This window comes from Sander lucioperca, chromosome 13 (genome assembly GCF_008315115.2).
Source record: "Sander lucioperca isolate FBNREF2018 chromosome 13, SLUC_FBN_1.2, whole genome shotgun sequence".
Classification (NCBI taxonomy): domain Eukaryota; kingdom Metazoa; phylum Chordata; class Actinopteri; order Perciformes; family Percidae; genus Sander; species Sander lucioperca.
Window position 1 is genome coordinate 30,539,264 of NC_050185.1, and position 18,603 is coordinate 30,557,866.

General features: G+C 40.6%; 1 protein-coding gene across 2 annotated transcripts in view; it reads left to right on the plus strand.

The window, feature by feature from the left end:
- mcama (melanoma cell adhesion molecule a) overlaps positions 1–18,603 on the plus strand; it is a 51,592-nt gene that overhangs the window by 14,175 nt on the left and 18,814 nt on the right. The window lies entirely within an intron of this gene.

The window sequence follows — 18,603 nt, forward strand, 5'->3', positions numbered from 1 at the left end:
TGTTGATCGGACATTGGAATTTGTCTAGAATATCTCCAGTCTGTCGGTTTCTCTGTATCATTGTAATACAAGTAGGACTTCAAATCTTGGTAACATTGATTTATCTGAAGATTACATTCTGTTGGTTGGACTATATTTCGGTTAGAAAATTGGGAGAATCGCAATTTTCTCGATACCCAGCCCAAGTTATTACTGTGCTCAGTATTCAAACTTGTGACGGATTGACTGGAGTGTGGGCAAAACATACATTTATTGAGATGTATCCTTTAAATAAGAATGAGAACCTTGTATTAGTCTGTATGCATGCATTTTGTCACACTCGAGCTAGCAGAAGGCATGGGGTCGACGTGTTGGAGGAATTTTAGCCAAATGCCTGGCAGTCTTTAGTGAGATGAGCTGACTTTGAATTGGTTAAAGGTCAAACAAATGTGTCCTTTTCTAACGGAGTCTTTTAATATAGATTCCACACTAGGCAGATGGAAGAACAGGAGATAGAGGTTAACAGAGGTTAACAGAGTTTTTAAGGTGATTTGTTGTGGGCTTTGTTGAGAGATGTCACAGATCTTGACGTGGGACGTGATAACAGGCTTTGTTCGCAGATAAGAATCAGACACTGAAGGGTGATGTCCAAGTCGCAGGCAGAATTTATTGAAGAGCCGCGGCTCAGTTGACTTTTGGGGCAATTTAGTGGCTGCCAGACACTGCCTGTGTCTGTTGAAGACATGTCTGATGACAGCTGTAATGTGATCTACCTCTGCAGCTCAAAATAAGGGTCTGGAATCTGCCCTGTGGGGCTTCTTCTACAACTGAAATGCTAGAATAAAGACGTGTCAAGGCTCCAAGCTAACACTATCCCATGCACTGAAACAACTGGATTAAATACAGTTGAGTATCAAAGTCATCAGTAATATAAACAGATGAATTAATGACCTTCTCATTGTTTGAGTGTATTTCCTTAACTCTAATGCATATATGTTATTAGATTTTTTTTTTTTATACTTGTTTTCTATAATTCAGAATCAGAAACAGTTTTTTTGTCAAGTAGATTTGCACTTACAAGGAATTTGTCTTTGTGATTTGGTGCAAAAAAATGTCAAGAGACATAATATAAAATAGACTTACAATAGAAAAATAAGAAATAAAATATAATAAATACGTATATATAAGTATCTGTTTTAAAGTAGATAGTAGATATTAACCGGAGGATATGCGAAAGTTCACAGTATAAAATACAAAGAATATGTGCATGTAGGGAGATGGTAAAGATGTGCGTTAATGTATCTCATAATAACATCAGACGTGAAATCAAATTCTTTACTAATACAAAAAATGCAGTGTCAAACTTACCTGGAAGTTTTCCGCTGATAATGTGAAAACCAGAATGTGATAAAGCTGCACCAAAACAATGTTTGTAATGAATTAGTTCGTAGCTAGTCTTACACTGCTAGACCTATCTCCTAGGGGTGTGACTCTTCACTGGTGTCACGATTCCGTTATCCTGGCAGCGGTTCGAATCGATTCGATATGACAATGTGTCAGGGTGTGTCACCTCCTCAATATTACGTAGTATAGATTGCTACACATGGTTTTCAGCAACAAATTCAGGCAGTCAGATATATGAACTCCCCTTTTTATTGTATCTGCTCTTAAGAAAGCTACTCCCTGAATGTAGCGGAGTCTGAACACAACAGACAAAAGGCAGAAACAAAAAAAACAGCGACCGGAAAATCAACAAGTAACATCAGTAGGCAATAATCGATTATGGTCTGTCACTGCATCGATGCAGAATCGTCCAGGTCCACGTCGCCATGCATCGCTGCAATGAATAATTTCAACACCCCTACTATCTCCACAGTGCTGTGTCTGGCTACACCACCCATCTATTCTGGGATAGTTGAACAAAGGAGATGACGAGAGGGGAGGTACCTTCAGGCTTTATCCCAGCAATGTACATCCGTAGAGCCAGACTAATTTGTAGCTGGAAAACACTAACAGTATCATAAAAAATACAGCAAATACACACTGTGTAACCGCCAAAGTGACGCTTCTGCATGTTGCCTGGTGTGACTTTAAACTCAACAACATTTGGAGGAAACCATAATAGCCTGTGTGTCCTGGAAAGTGCTTTCTGGCTGTCCTAAATGTACCTCTCAGCTGTGACAGCAAAACAGCAGCAAAACCTCCCTAGCATCCCTCAAGGCGAAGACGAGAACATGAATCTTATCTTAGCCAAAGTCTCCCTTCTGACATCATCAGTGGGTGACAGAAGCAGATCCTGGTGTCAGACAGGAGTCATTCGAGGTGGTTTGGGCATCTGGCATGGAAACCACCCATGGAGACTGGAGGAGCTGGATGAGGTTGCCGGGGCGTCTGGGCTGCTTTGCATGCCCTGTTGTTAATGTGACCCTCAATATATTGAACGAGAATAATTTTTTTCTGGTTTGAAAATGTTGTTTATTATTTTGTAGGTTTTAGTGGCAACACAAAGTACCTCTTCAAGTTGGATTGGGTATATTATGAATTGGCAGTCATTGCCAAATTCATTTCTTTTTAGCTTACTCTTCCTGGAAGTATGCACAAGCCGTCCCAAAGATCCTAGTAACTGCTACATAGAATGTATTTACACCTTTAAGACCTCTGCAGAGGGGGTTAAGTTGCAGCATATGTCATACTTATCTAGTATGCAGTCATATTGATATAACAGACCCCATTCAGTCTCATTTAATAAGTGATGTCTCCTGAAGTGCTGCACCGTCATAACCTGCTTCATTGCATTTCTTTAGATCCGACTGTATACAGTATGTCAGCTAGCTATACATTAAGTCGAAAAAGCTAAGTAAATTATTTTTTTTGTGTGTGTGTGTGGAAACCATGTCCAAAAATAGCCAAGTATGGTTGAAGAGCAGCAAACTGGTGAAGAGATGTCTGATTCTGCAAAGCCCCCTGCAGGGCTGGAGGAGTCATGTCGCCATGGGCTTCCTCCACCTCCAGCCAGCTTGGCATCTGCTGCCCAGCAGAGACCAGGAACACTATTGACGGGCCTGAAAAAAACGTATTGCTTGTTAAAGGGTACATAACACATGACAAATAATAGTGGAGGAGTAAAATAATCAAGTATGTTATTACTTATTATGTTATTGATCTCCAGTTCTTTCATATCTCACCACCTGCTGGGATTATCATTTAGATCAGTGATTCTTAACGACCAAGCAGCGCTTGTTACCCAGCAGCAAAGACATTATGTGACAACATCTTCTACCTCCCCATCCTCTTCTGCTCGAAGTCTGCACATGACGTATGGCGTGAGAGAGTTTTTGACAGATTTTACTGTCAGTGCTACATTGAATAGGTTTCCATCACTAACTCAGAGCTGGAGAAGAGTGAGGGACATAGTTTGGACACGTTTCAAATTACAATATGTCGCCTCCTACATTTAAAGGAATAGTTCACCCAAAAACAATATACATTTTACATAGTACTTCACCTCTCTCGGCTCTCTATGGTCCCAGAAAAGGTTTTCTATTGAATGGCGTTAAGGAGAGCGGAGCGCCCAGAAAAATAAAGCATATCAGTGCAAACAGACTTTGATGTTATAAAACGTCTGAAAAACCTTCTGAAAAATGTCTGTGCGGCAGTTTCCAAGTGTCTTGTATCCTCTCATGGAATTCCAAACAGAACAGTTTTTAAATGCTCTGTTTAGCAATTGTTCATCAAAGTCTTATAACCTTTTTTGCTGTCTTTTGTTCGGACTCCGAAGTCTGTTTGCCCTGATTTGCTTTATTTTTTTTGGACGCTCTGCTCTCCTAAACGCCATTCGCTAGAAAACCTTTTCTGGGACCAAAGAGAGCCGAGGGAGGTGAAAACTATATACAATTTATATTGTTTTTGGGTGAACTAGTCCTTTTTAATCCTACAGATTAGTTGCAAAGAACCAGGCTGACAGTTCTCAGGACCTGTGGGTTTAGAGGTTAAGGCTGGCAATATTTTACATTTTTGTTGTCTTAAAAGCTCATGAAAAGACTTCCATAGATTGTCTGTAGCCCAAATCATAGGAAAACTGGTCTTTTAATGACATTGTTTGATAAGAAAAATATTTTGTCTGTATCTTTTTCTTTTTATATTTGGTCTTAAATGGGTACTGCAGTGATTTAGTACTGAGTGTCCATAGAGTTAGGGGACTTGCAAGAGACAGATTTAAAAAAGCATGGTCAAACTCGAAGCAGCAGAGGACAAAATATCCAGACGTTTAAACCCTGGATCCTACACTCCCCATAATGTCCCCTAGGACTGGCCCAAGCTGAGATAACCTCAATGACATTGTGCAGGTTTTCTCAGCTCCTCCAGAGCCACAGAAGACATTAAACAACCGTTTCCACGGGCTGAGTAGTTCTCTCTACAGTGAGAAAACGAATCCTCGTGTGTAAAATCACTAGAGTGCCCCTTTTAATACGAGGCAGTCATGCTGTCAAATGTGCTGACGTGTTCATAGTGATAGATGAAGCCTCACCTCAGAAAACTCTGGGGTGAACCAAAAATGAGCTGATACTTTAGAACTTAAATAAACTTAACTTTAACCTACTTTATAACTTTTTAAACTTCACTGAATAAACTTTTTTTCAACTTTATTCACCTCCATGTTCTTTTGTCCATGTAGGCAACCAACATAGTGGACTCAATCTGCCATAAGCATTTGCTGTAATCACCTTAGCACCTAAATGTTAGCTGATGGGTCCCGTACGTGTCCAGCTGAGCAAATTTGATTCTCAGGTGCTTTACAGGCTGAAATATTGTGGTGAAAACTGAGCTTACGAGATGTTTGTCTGGCTCTTGAGGGCAAGGCAGTCCATCTGATAATAAAAAAAACAACAAAGATATACATATATAATCCGACAAGCTCAAAAACATGTTTTGTATCAACTCAGTATTTCTCAAAGCCATAAGTTTTATTTTGTTTATAGGAAAAAACTGACCAAACACAAAATAGATGACATAACATTAATTTAAGATTTATAAACACTAAACGCGTATAACATATTAACCATAGTTTATAAAACATTACAATGTAGACAATGTAGTTTTATGCAGATATGACAGATATATGATAAGATTCTAAGTTTTTAATGTACAATATTTGTCAACAATTACAACTTTTCCTGTGGACATTTTATATTACAACTGGGCTTAACTTTATTGCCATTAATTATTTGCTTATACACCAGCATACAGTTAGGTGTAATAGTCCAGTATTCTGCTCATTTTCAGGTTCATACTTGTGTTTTGTGTTTCTATTAGAACATGTCTAATGCTCAAAAAACACATTATTTTTCTCATATGGTCTGAATATAGCTGTATTCACCCTCTGTCTGAAACACCTGTCTTTAAGACCCCCTCAAACCCCAATCTGCGCTGATTTGTCAGTGTTTCCGGGTCTTCTGCATCTGCCCCCTTCGGAGCCTCTGCACCATCTTTGCAGCCGGGGAATGACTGTAACGGCACTGTAGCGGCTCTTTCTACCTAATATATAGTTGTGACATCACAACCGTACACAGTACTGACGGCTCGTTTAAAGGCACAGTTTCTGAATATGGGCTGTACGCATTTCTCTGTGGATTGAGCACTTTGATACTTTCACAGCATTTATATAGCACCTCGAGCTGCTTTATTATCAAAACAATACATGGAAATCTCACTTTTTATGATGTGGGACCTTTTAATAAACTTACATTTTCTTAAAACTACACTATAGTGTGTTCATATACTGCTTATAAAAGTTAAGTGTTACGATAACCATAAAGGTGAAAAACCTAATAATGGCTCTGCTCTATCTTTGGCGTATTAATGTTGTTATTAGTGCATTGCCTTGTTTGGCTCCAGTTCAGCAGGACATCAGGCTCTGTTTGGCTCTAAATGAACTGGCAGTACTTCATTTACTGACACTGGCATGCTACTCAGTAGTGTAGAGCTACTGTCCTCATTATAGACATCAAAACCTCATATTTGTCTTTTCAAAATCACACAAACTGACTTAACACACTGTGGGAATGTGAGGGACTGCTTGGAAAAGTGTCCTACTTGAATAAGTTGAATTCAATTAGAAAAAAAGCTCAAACACGCAATGAGCATTTCATTACAGAGAAAACACTGCTTTGATTTGATTAAGCAGGTCTGACCAGAGCACGAGGAACAACCATCAGAAGCCTGTTTACAGACTTTAATATAATCACAGTTAATGACACTCCGTGTGTACCGTCTTGCGACTCGCCACAAAGCTGTGGTCTTCTCTGCCGTGCGATGGTGGTTAGGAGTTGCCGGGTAATTCTCTAGGTCGTCTTAGCTCACAGATCAAGGCTGCTGGTCTGGATCTTTGAACTTGACATTTCAAAAGGGAGAGGATAAAGAGATGCTTAAATATCAAATCCTCCCCCACTCCCTGAGCCCTGATATTGGACGCTGTTAAAAGATCAACCGTCTAATCAAAGAGGAGTGTTCTGAGCAGAGGATTTTCAATGGTGTGCCTGTCTGTGGTAGTTAATTTATACATGTTTCAGCATAACTTGGGTTATTTAACTTTTGTCTCATGAGTGCTTGTGTGTATGGATTCTTGTTCTATACCAAGCTGTTGTCTTTGCTACAAGTGTTGACTTACATTGTGCATTTTGTTCTGTTTGGTAGATGTTTAGTGATACAAGTGTAGTGCCGTTAAAATGACTCCACCAGGAACACCATGGTCCCTCTAAAAGTAGTTTACAACTCCATGATGGATGATTTTTGTACTCAACGAGTTCATTCCTAAATTCTGGGAACACTGTGACCAAAAGAAGTCAGAGTCGAGAAACACGAGCAGGCAAAGGCCCCCTTCACGCCTTTCATTAAAATGTGTTACACCCAAGTCATGTTGAACTATGAGAACTATTTACTTTTGACTGAATGCTGAAACAGATCTCAGAATCAAACTTTGAGCACAGAGTCATATATTTGTGTGTGTGTGTGTGTGTGTGTGTGTGTGTGTGTGTGTGTGTGTGTACAGGTACAGTACATGTATAAAGTAGGTAGAATAATTCCTTTGACAGCCAGTCTGTGCAGGGGTCTTTAGTTGGAAGGACAAATTGAAAATTGAAAAAAAGATTCATGTCAGTTGTGAGCGGGAAGGATAATTCTTTTGACCAGTTAACTTAAGAAATATAGGAATTTCTTACTTTTTGACAGCATTTGAACATGGCATAATTTGGGAGAGGATAAGAGGTAGTGCAAGTTTTTTTTTTTTTTTTTTTTTATAGATGCACAGGTGTGTGTAAGAGGGAAATCAACAGGCATTTCATTGTGTGTGGTCCTGTGATAATACTCTTACTACTTTTAACACACACACACACACACACACACACACACACACATACACACCCCTATTTGCCCTCCTTCCTCTCTGCTTCTACACTTCTTCCCACAAATCACTTGACAAATGGGCTGCCCACAGGTGTTGTTGGAGCACTCCCCTCCCCAACTGCCCCTGTCCTCCACAGCATGGGAATTGGGGGGGGGGGGACTTTACTATTGTTGACAGCTGCTTGTGTCAATGTGAACCCCACCTCCTCCATCCTCCCCAGCCCAGCAGGACACAGTGCCACCCGATGACTGGGAATCTAGTCGTAACCACAGCCCTGGCTCAAGGTCTTGGCACATTGTGGCGGTGTGAATACAACAAGTGCTGGATATTGTCTGCTGAGCCCTGAGAACTGGAGTCTCCCAGTCTAGAGATCAAGATAAAGTAGGCGTTGAGCTGCTCTCTGCTCTCATATCAAACAATGCAGCTGGTTATGAGTTCTCAACACAGATATATCATTGTGTTTGACATTGTGTCTGACCGACTGCAGGCATCTGACTCCCGTTTAGAGTAAAAGGAGAAAGTCTTTATTACTTCCTATAAGCGAGCGCTGTGTTTTGACGTGAAATACAGGGCAAGTTTATTGTGAAAATACACGCGTCGTAGATCTGTGAGTGTCAATAAAGCAGCTGAGAAGGTGAACTTGTTTTGAACCTTTGACTCTCACAGACTGTTTACATGCACACAACAGCCCAGGTTATTGGGAGAAAATGTCCATATGCACTGTACACATTGTCCAAACATGTTCATATGCACGGTACACATTGTCCAAACATGTTCATATGCACTGTACATACTGTCCTTACTTAATAATAACAGTGATGTCAGAAGTAAAGCTGAAAGTCCAGCTGTCAGAAATTTGAATTTGGCTCAACTTCTGCTGCAACACAATGCAAAATCATCCGCAAATGCCAATCAAATAGTGCTGTATTTCTAATGTTTACCTGATGATCATTAATTTGTTCAAACCTTCATTTAAGTCTTGAAAATCATTGAGGTTTTACTCATTTGCAATGATGTCGAGATACAGAGAAAAATTAGCTGCACACTGAGGTGATGTGGTCGTGTAGATGGAGGATAAAATGATTGCTGCCATAATAATAACTTCTTAGAGTTGTAAAGTCCTGTCAAGCCCACATATGCTTTGTTTGCTCCCCATCACCGCCCTCCTCCACAAGTTTCCCTCCCCCACCCTGCAATACCTGCCACTGTCCGGGCTTCACTCTCCTCAACCTGCATGGAATTGCCTTTCATCCAGGCTTAGAACATCTGCAAAGAACACAAATGATTTACTGATTTAAGAAGACAAAACATTGACATCCAAAAGTCTAATCTGATCCTAAAATCTTTTTTTTTTGTTTCCAGTGAATCTGCCGCCAAGAGGCTGGGAGAGATCAGTTTTACTGATTTGGTTGATAAAATTCCAGTAGCGTCCCGCACAAACGTATCTGTGCTTTTCAGCTTTCTCTTTTAACAGAACAGCTGCGTGCCTGCCCACTCAAACCTGCTTCAAATATGAAAAAAACAATTGAGATGGCAAACACTGATAGGTCCTCGGAAATGAAACATGATCTTTTTAGCAAGGTTTTTGCATTGATTGTAGTGGGATTAAAGCATACTGTATGCATGGCTGTGGCATTATACTGTTTTGCCACATTTTGCTAGTGTTATGTATCTTGACAAGATTGAATCTGTTAACATTTATTTTTTATTTATTACTGATTTCTTTAGTCTCATGTGAGATTTTTTTTATTCTTTAGTTAACCAGAAAGATCCCATTTTGAGATATAATATCTTTTCTGCCAGAGAGCCCAGGATAATATGGGCAGCAAAATAAAAAGTACAAACGGGAACAGATAACGTCATAAAAAAACATAAAGGAATCAGAGGCTAAAAGAATCATGGCAAACAACGGCACCTGTTAAAAGCAATACCATTGTTCTATAAAACTGACGTGAAAGTATTTTAAAGCAATTTAATTAGGAAGAGAAACCTAGTAGAATATTTTACCACTCAATATAATAAATTCAGAAAAAGTAATGTCCAAATTCATCGGGTGAAGGGTCTAGAGCTGAAACAATTAGTCAGTCAATCAACTGAAATTTAAGTCTGATAATTGACGATTAATCATTTAAGTAATTTTTCAAGCAAAACTGCCCAGAAATGAATTTGTTTTTAGCTTTTTAAATCTGTCGATGCGTGGCCTTTTTCTGTCTTATGTAATACCACATTTAATATCTTTGGGTTTTGACCTGTTTGTTAGACAACACAAGCAATCTAAAGAGGCCACCTTGGGTTTCCAATATGTATTTCGATCGAGAAAATGATTGCCAAGTTAATTGACAATTAAAATAACGGTTAGTTGCAGCTGTACTAGGGTTTGACTATTTGTTAAATGGACATCCACAAAAGGACGTTGGGTGGTAAAGGGTTAACCATACATGGTTTCAGCGTATATGACTATTTCTTGGCCATCCCTGGACAGTAGATGACCACGTGTGAAACATTTACTGAAAGCTTTATAAAAGAAAAGGCTCATATTAAAATTCATAATGCACACAGTGTTCCCTTTAGTTTAGCATCACAGTCTGATCTTAAAGAAAAAAAAACTTAAAATATTTTAGTAAGGTGTTCCACCACACGCAGCAGCAACAGCTTCAGTGCTCTTTGACATGGATTCTCTAAGTCTATGAGCTCGACTGGAGGGAGGATTCTTCTACCTGAATATTTGTTACGTCCAGCTGGATCTGATCCAGGTTTCTGTCACACCGTCTCTCATCACTGCCAACACAGTGGGGATCATATGGTCAGTTGTAGAAACAGGAATGTGTAGACAGCAGTTTGTGATATGATTGGAGCTGTGCCCATTTTCACACCCGGACAGTCGCCGTGGAAAGCAGGCGTGGTTATTGAACTGTGGGTTTTTCGGGGCGGGGGGGGACTTGGGGAGTCTGCCATTGGAATTGAAATTATTATTTAATAATAATAAACAACAGTGCTTTTGAATCATGTGTGTGTGTTTGATCGGCGGGGGGGGTTAGTAGGACTGGCCAGGGCACAGGCAGTAGCCTCTCCTCCTCATTAACACAGCAGTGCACCTGTGATCACTCTGATATTCTCTTTGAGAGCATTAAGGTTCTCAGCGGGGGGGTTTAGGGGGGGCTGGGGTTCGCCATTTTGATCCCGGTGAATTAGGTGTGGCATGCTCGCCCGACAGCTTGCCTCATGTCTGATAGATGGGATGAAAGGAGAGGGAGTGCACAAATGGGCCTTTGTTGTAGGACGGGCTCAGCTTGTATGCTAATAGTCAAAAACAAACGGACACGGACCCAAAAAACAAAGTAAGAGTTCAAACAATCGTGTGTGTGTGTGTGTGTGTGTGTGTGTGTGTGAGTGTGTGTGAGTGTGAGAGATAGAGGCGTAGCTCACAATCATCTATCATCATTCAAGTGGAGTGTGGATTTTTATGTAAAAACCCAGCCGCCTCATCAAGCACAATGTGAGGCTCTATCAGAACATTTTCACTAAATGGATTCAGCCTGTTTGCATAAATGATTAGGTACAGTAGTTGGAAGACCAGAGGAATGAATCATTGTCCTACTTATTTGCTTGCTTTCTGCTGCAGTGTCAGTGTGTGGTGGCTCCTTGAATTTTTAATTCAATTAAAAAAAAATCTTCTGAAAACTATTCACTAAGGTTAGAAATAAAGACTTTGGCAGTTAGACTCCATCAATGTGAGGCATATTCATTAAGTGTAGGCCCACATGAATTTAGAAGATAGGGACAGGATCCCCCAGAATGACTAAAGCCTGCAGCCAGATGATGGAAACTCTGTTAAATGTCCTGGAACATCCTGAATGTAATAGTGGTAATAATGTGGAGGTGGTGAACAGGCAGTCAGTCAGGTTTGGTTTCCAGCTACCTTTATTTATTTATTTATTTATTTATTTATTTATAAGGCAAAAGCGCCAAAAAAAATAGTACTAAATATGTCTGATGATCTTTTAACAGTGACTCTTTTTTTTAATTCAAAGTTAGCAGAGCTCATGGTGTCTGGAGATTGAAATGGAAGTGATTATCTCAGGCCAGCCATTTCTGCTTGATGGATGAGGAAAAGCTGATTTTGTTGGCACCTAGTTTGTAGCTTTCAAGGATTTTCAGCACCGTAATGATAACCACAGGTCCTGGGATAAGAAGGCCTTTGTTGGAGTACAGCGGCAAGTCAGCATGCTGTCGTCAGAGCTTTGATTGGAAAAAAGGTCTTCTATTTATAGTGTTAGAATAACAGCCGAGGCCTCATACCTGGCCCCTCTTACCTTAATGTCTCGTCTTTCACACACTTTAATATGAGACGAAGAAGAAATTACCGCTGTTTCAGATTCCGTCTACCTCGAAATGTCATTTTGTCCGCCTTCAGTAAAGTGGGATCACTCGACATGTTGTTTAATGTTAGATTATTTTATGGAAATGGTTCCCTACATTTTGTTGTTATGATGCCTGCATGTCTTGATAGGTCAGGACGTGCTCCATGCTTGTGGTTAGCATTTTGTCCAAACATACCAATCCATTTAGGAGTAGGAAGGAAATCCAATCATGTATCCTTGAATAGATACTTATGTTTGAAATGGAAACCAAAAAGAATTATACTCAGTGTTTTCCCCCATAACTGCAGCATTGTGGTCAGAGGTATTTCTGGATTGTGGAATTGCAGTTGTTCCCAGTTTCAACATTAGATTCAGTGACTGTTACACTATTCAGGCACTATTCATGTACTAGATAATGATTGATCTACTGTTGTTACTCTTGGATTGGGTCTATTTATAGTAAGCAGATAACTAGATAATAAACTTCAGTTGTATTTCCATGTTTGTAGCTGTGGGGTCGAGTTTCTAGCAGTCGGGTACGCACGACTACTTACTGAGTATTTAGGAAAATATGTTACTGTAGGCTCAATCTCCAAATTTGTTTTAGTTCTGCTGATAGCTAAAGGATCCCCCCCCCCTTGATGTAGACACAGTGTTTAGCCTGTTGACCTTTAATTAGCCATCCTGTGGCTGCGGAGCAACCTGCATGCCAGAGCCCAGCAGCTCTGCGGGGGGGTCTATTGATGGGTAGTGGATGCAGAGGAACAAGCCACACTCACTGCCGAACATCAGATACAAGCATAAATAAAACATTCATGTTGCTCCTTTAATGAAGTCTCACCCATTGGGTGTGATGATGAAAAATTAATGCAGCTGCTGAAGAAGTTGCTAACCAGTGGGGATGATTAGCAATTCTTTAAAAGCCAGTGTTAGCAGACTGTTTGTTGGAGGTTGGAAGATGTAGTGAAACCCATAAAACCAGTAGAGAAACATTCCCAGCATGATATGTTTTTTTTGTAAGTCATTTGTAAGTTTGCGGGCAGATTTCAGATCGACAAATTCTTAAATTAAAAAACACAGATTCCATTTTGTTGACAATTAATGCAAAGTTGTTGATTTAAGATGACTTGCTATGTAAATATGGAATTAAAAAACAGTCAAGGACAAAAAGGGAGCAGAGGTGTGTGTATTTGATCGAATCTCTACAAATGTGCCTCAAAGGGTTTTACAATCTGATCAGATTGAAGAGTTAGTATTTCTGTAAGTTGACCTGTAAAGTTGGATCGATCCCATTTACACTTGGGGCCATTTGTCTATCGCCATTTCCATGGATGGAGCTATAGTAGCTACCCGGTTATGTAGGAGGAGGACATCCGCATTCTGGCCACAGAAACGGCCATCAGTGAGCAGAACTCCAGATATATTTAAATCATTTTAACTGAAATGTGTTTTTCCTCTGCAACTAAAACCACAGAAACTTTGCACTTGAATTTGCAAAGACAGGTGGTCTGTGCAGGCAGAAAAGTACAAAACGCCAAACGAGACAGACATGAACACTTGGCACATGTGGGATTGTTTGGAGTCAGGAAATTACAAAACAGATGCAAGTGCAAAGAAATGAACTACAGCCCTGTGAAAACTGATGTTTGCACAAAGCAAAGTGTCGTGAATGAAAGGCCAGTATCAGTCCCATACATGTCTAGTAGTCCTAACCTGAGTGAGTCCACCTCAACAGTGATCCTGGTGGGCTACGTGCGAGGTCCTGACCTGAAGCTGTGATATGCTTTGCTGCATGAAAGGGATCACTGATGCATAAAGAGGTGCCTTTGAGGAGATTTGCAGCACTTCCTTATCTCTATATGTGAAAGAATAAATCCTGGACCCTTCACTGTTACTGACTGTCACCCAGGGAACATGCTCATGGGAGATTTGTGCCAGATGCTGCCTCTGAAAGCACAGACAAGGTGCTCTCATCTCCACTGTAGGGCTGTTTGCTTTGTGTGTGTGTGTGTGTGTGTGTGTGCGCGCGCTCTTTGATGTCAGGCAGTACACAGCGTCCCCCAGGTGTTCGACACCACACGGGGGTTGCGTATTGAGAAATCCTTCTCCCTGTCATCCACACTTACATGCTAGCTTTTTACACCCTCTACTCTCTGAGGGACCCTGAGTGTCCGCACACAACTTTTATTCAGATGTCCTGAAAAAGTCTGAAACGCTGATCTGCTCTTACATTTTCTCACGAGTAGCTTCAAAAAAGCTGATTTTCTTTCCCAGAATGTGGTGCATCTGCTTTTTTCAAATTTTCTTTGAACCTATCGTCATATTTTAGTATTCAAAGACCAGAAACCATGTTTTTTTTTTTTTTTGTGGCTACAGCGTTACATTAAAAGAAAATAGTCCAAATTATTTTCTACTCATCTCCCCAAAAATCATGTTTAGTGGACATGAGGGTTTATAGTTCATTTATTACAAGACTTTTTAATGTTCTCAGAAGAATTTGGTCTCATTTCATGGCTCACCAGGCATGTGAGGGATTAGGGTGAGTAAATGAGGCTGGTTTGTTCTGTCAGAGGTGATTTGGACTCTTATCAGTGTTGGAGCTGCAGATCTACTAGAGCCTTAAGCTGACAGCCTTAATCAAATGGGAAAGCCGATAATGGTGACCACTGTAGTTAGAGTCTGAGGGTATTGTCTCTGTGTTAGTCAGATAATGAGCGACTGTATGCAGAGGTTGTCCTGGAAGTACCCCCCTCATTATGTCTGTTATTGTCTGATTTGCATTGTGAGAGTCTCTTTATTTGACCTGAATGAAAGGACAGAAAACTAATTTGTTGTCTCTCTTAATTCTCTTAATTCTGTCTCTATCCCGTCTTACATTGTCCGTCTTCTCTATAAACGTTTAAGAGGGGTTAAAAGTGCTACATAACAACCTAGATTATTACCAAATAAATGTTAAGACGTTAAGTAATCACTCTAAACAAATGAGAGCATTCCCAATAATTTGTGGCAGCAGGTGAGATATCTGTCACACAACCAGCTGTATTACTTTATCACATTAAAGTGCTCATATTAAGCTTTTTGGCTTTTTCCCTTTCCTTTCTTGTGTTATATTTCTTTTTTGTGCATGTAATAGGTTTACAAAGTGAAAAAGCCCAAAGTCCACCCCAAAGGGACTTACCATCTCCAACAGAAAACACTGTTCACAAACTGCAAAGTAGTGACATCCTCTGTACATCTCTGAAAGCGTTGGTTCTCTTGGGAAATGTGGTCTTAATTTCGAGAAAGGTTGACTTGTGTTTGAAAAGTCATTATTCTTTGTCCTTTTATTTGTGACAAAAAGTTAGCATCCATTACATGAGAAGTGGCTTAATTACAATGAAAAGTTGAAGTATCACCAAAGTTATAACAATTGATCCGGAGAGACGTGAAAGTGTGTACCCAACTTCTTGGCGTTTTATTTTTGTAGTCTTCAAGACATTTAACTCAAAACTACACTTAATGAGATCATCAAAGTAATTATTGGCGTTTTTTCCATTACATGGTACCTGCTCAACTGGCCTCGACTCTACTCGACTTTTTTGGTTTTCCATTATGAAAAAAAGTCCCTGGTATCGCCTCCGTCGAGGTTCCAAGCGAGCTGAGGCGATACCAAAAGGTGACGTGAAAACCTGCAGACTACGGATTGGTCGGAGAGAATCGTCACTTATCACTGCGTCATCATTGCCAGCGACAGACGGGGGTCTCCTGAACAAACCCGCCATTTTTAAATAGTTTAGCCAGCGGTGTTTTTTTTTGCTGCCTTCAGCTTCTTTTGAAACAAAATTTGACTTCTGGCTGTGGCAACATAGCCTGGCTCCGCCCTCCTACTTACTTCCGCTCAATTTTCATTTCCCTTAAGTACTCCGTGTGGGTTTGCGGTATATTCTTGGGTTTTCTCCGGTCAAATATTTGTAGGTCCAATCCTAAAGTTTGATTTTCCAGCTCGCTCCGTTAGTGGTGAAGGAGTTGGCTAAGGCTAACGCTAGCGATGCTAATGCTAAATATAAGCCGATAGTTGTTGTCGGTCTCCCCTCTTGTTGCACATGCGCATGACATACGTCACGACCAAACGTTAGCGATTGGTTAGGGCAGATCCAGAGTGGCTCTGGGCTGATCCAATAGTTTTAAACTTCAACAGAGTACCCGCCTTCAAGGAAGTTAACACAAATGACATGACAGTTAACACAAATGACAGTTAACACAAATGACATGTAATGTAATTGTAATGTAATGTAATTGTCAATGGAGAGTGGCCAGACTGGCCAGACTCTCTGTACAAATGAAATGTACCAGAGTCTGGTAGGACCAGGCTAGTGGCAACAGCCATGTGCCGAGAATCAAAAACCACACACCTTCGACGTTCTGTGTGTGTGTCGCGTTAGGTCACGGCGGTTTCCTGCGGCGTCACTATGACGACCAGCCACGTTCGCCTCACGCATGAGGGGGTACTAAATCTGCAATGAAAAAGGAGGACGGGGCACCGCGGTCGAGCCGAGCTGTTACTAGCTTTGGGTAAGCGCCATTAGATACAGAACCACCCGTCTCACAACCACGAATGTCTGTACACAACAGATATTTCACAGGTTAAGAGAACTCATTGACCTGATGCTGACTTTCCAACCAAACAGTGACATCTCTTGAGCCATGGCATGGCTAAAAATAACAAGTACTGATAGCTGACATTGAATGTCTTTACTTTTTTATTCACTTTAGTAATTTCAATCAACATTTTTGCCAGTTCCAGGTTTTTTTTGGGCAAAGTTCTTTTACAGCTGCTTATGTTCAGACATCAAAATTTAACATGAGAGAACTTTGGCTTCAAATGAACAAAGGTATTTTTCCAGAAAACGTATCTATATTCCTCGATGCAAGGTATAAAATGAGTTCTATTGCCGAACGATTTCTCAGCCCTGCTGTGACGATTGGCAGAATGGCAGCACTGAAATCTGGATCACAAAGGAGACAAAAAATGGAGAGCATTCAAACATTAGCATTAACCATACCATGGAAGTGACTCCAGCATCGTTTTAATTAATCGCAGATATACTGTAATTTTAACAATGACTTAATTAGTAAATAATGGATAGCATTTTGTGAAGAAATCTACCTCTAGTGGAGAGGTTAATCTGCCGTTTGTAATGTAACTGTTTGTTGTTGAACTGTGAACGCCCCCTCCTGCTCCCTTCTGTTGCTCATCCCTCCGACAGGCCAGTCATTGGGGGTCTTGTTGTCCAGTCACAAGCCTGATCCTGTCAACACATCCAAATATTCTGGAGTAGTGAGGTTTTTTTTTTCTGAATGAATTAGCTCTATCATCCAGACACAGACAGCAGACAGCCACAAATGTATGCACACACACACACACACACACACACACACACACACACAGGCAGCAGTTTTTGTTGTCAGGGTCCATAGATCATGACTCATGTGTGCTTGTGCTTTAGTCCATGCAGCATAAAGTCACAACAGGAACAGATAAGACCGGTCCCAGGTTGGCTATTGAAGCCAAATCCCCAGCAACCCCCCAGTGCTAATCGGATTAGCTGAAAAGTTACCAGCACGGCCCCAAAGAGACGCAACATTTTTTACACTGACTTCTGTGACATATTTTGCTCTCCAGCCTCCATAAGCTGCTTCTTGTCTCAAAGCTGTTGCACATCATCTTTGTCACAGTAAACAAAGTAAAGTTCAGTACATTAACTGTTTTTAGCCTTTGGTTTAGGTGTGTGTGTGTGTGTGTGTGTGTGTGTGGGGGGGGGTCTGGTCCACCCAGGTGGGGGAACAATGGCGTGCCAGTTGTCTTAAAGGAATGGTTGGCTGAGCATAGGCCCAGGCAGAGGAGGGAGGGACAGGAAAAAAAAATGAGTTGTGAAAATGATTGGTGCGGAGGTTGGGGTGAGACAGGGTGGTGATGGGGGAGTAGCTGGCTGAATGGGGGCAGCAGGGTGGCAACTGGACTCTTAAAGCTCTTTTCATGCTTGGTCTGTTTCAACCAACGCTGAAAACACATACTAGGACACTGAGGTCTAGCCTTTGTTAATCGTTTTTACTTTATTTTTGAAAACAATTAACTTTAAAAAAAAAACGGGGATGTCCCTGGTTGTTTTGCCCCTCAGTATCTGGTTACACCAAAAGTACAGTATGTTTTTCTTCATAATACAGCTGTACAGAGAACCTAAAATTTGGCCTACATTATATCTGTAAACACAAGAAATCATATGATTAGCTCTGCTCTACCTTTCTCTATGCAAACAGTTCCCCTTTAAGTACAATTTTGTTGTACTTTACGATTATGAGTTGAGATACTTCACTAGTTAGTATAATAATAGTATTTCCATTTTCTGGTCGGTTTATACGTCTACTCCTCTCCATTTTGGAGGAATATAGTGTACTTTCTACTCCAGTTCATTTATCTGACAACTGTAATATACAGTAGTTACCAAAATCATAAGAAATGTGACAACAAGATAGGTTTCGGGACAACAAGATAGAATTTTGAGTGAATAACACCACCATTTGTTTTACCTCCACTGCTAGCTTGTCAAAATGATCATCTCTCTTCAAACGTCTTAATCGGAAAATGCTATATTTGGAAAAAGGCCTTATTTGGAATATCCAACCGGAATATGCTGTTTACATGACCTGTATCATGTATATTAATGCATATTCGGAATAATAGGGACATTTTGGTGTGCATGTTAACGTACTCCGTGTAAGGAGGGGAGGGGGAGTATCGTTCCCATCTTGCACGGCAACTCCAAACCAGATTAAACTGAGAAAATAGACTTGTTCTTCTTTGTCACTGTTGTGAGCTGCCTC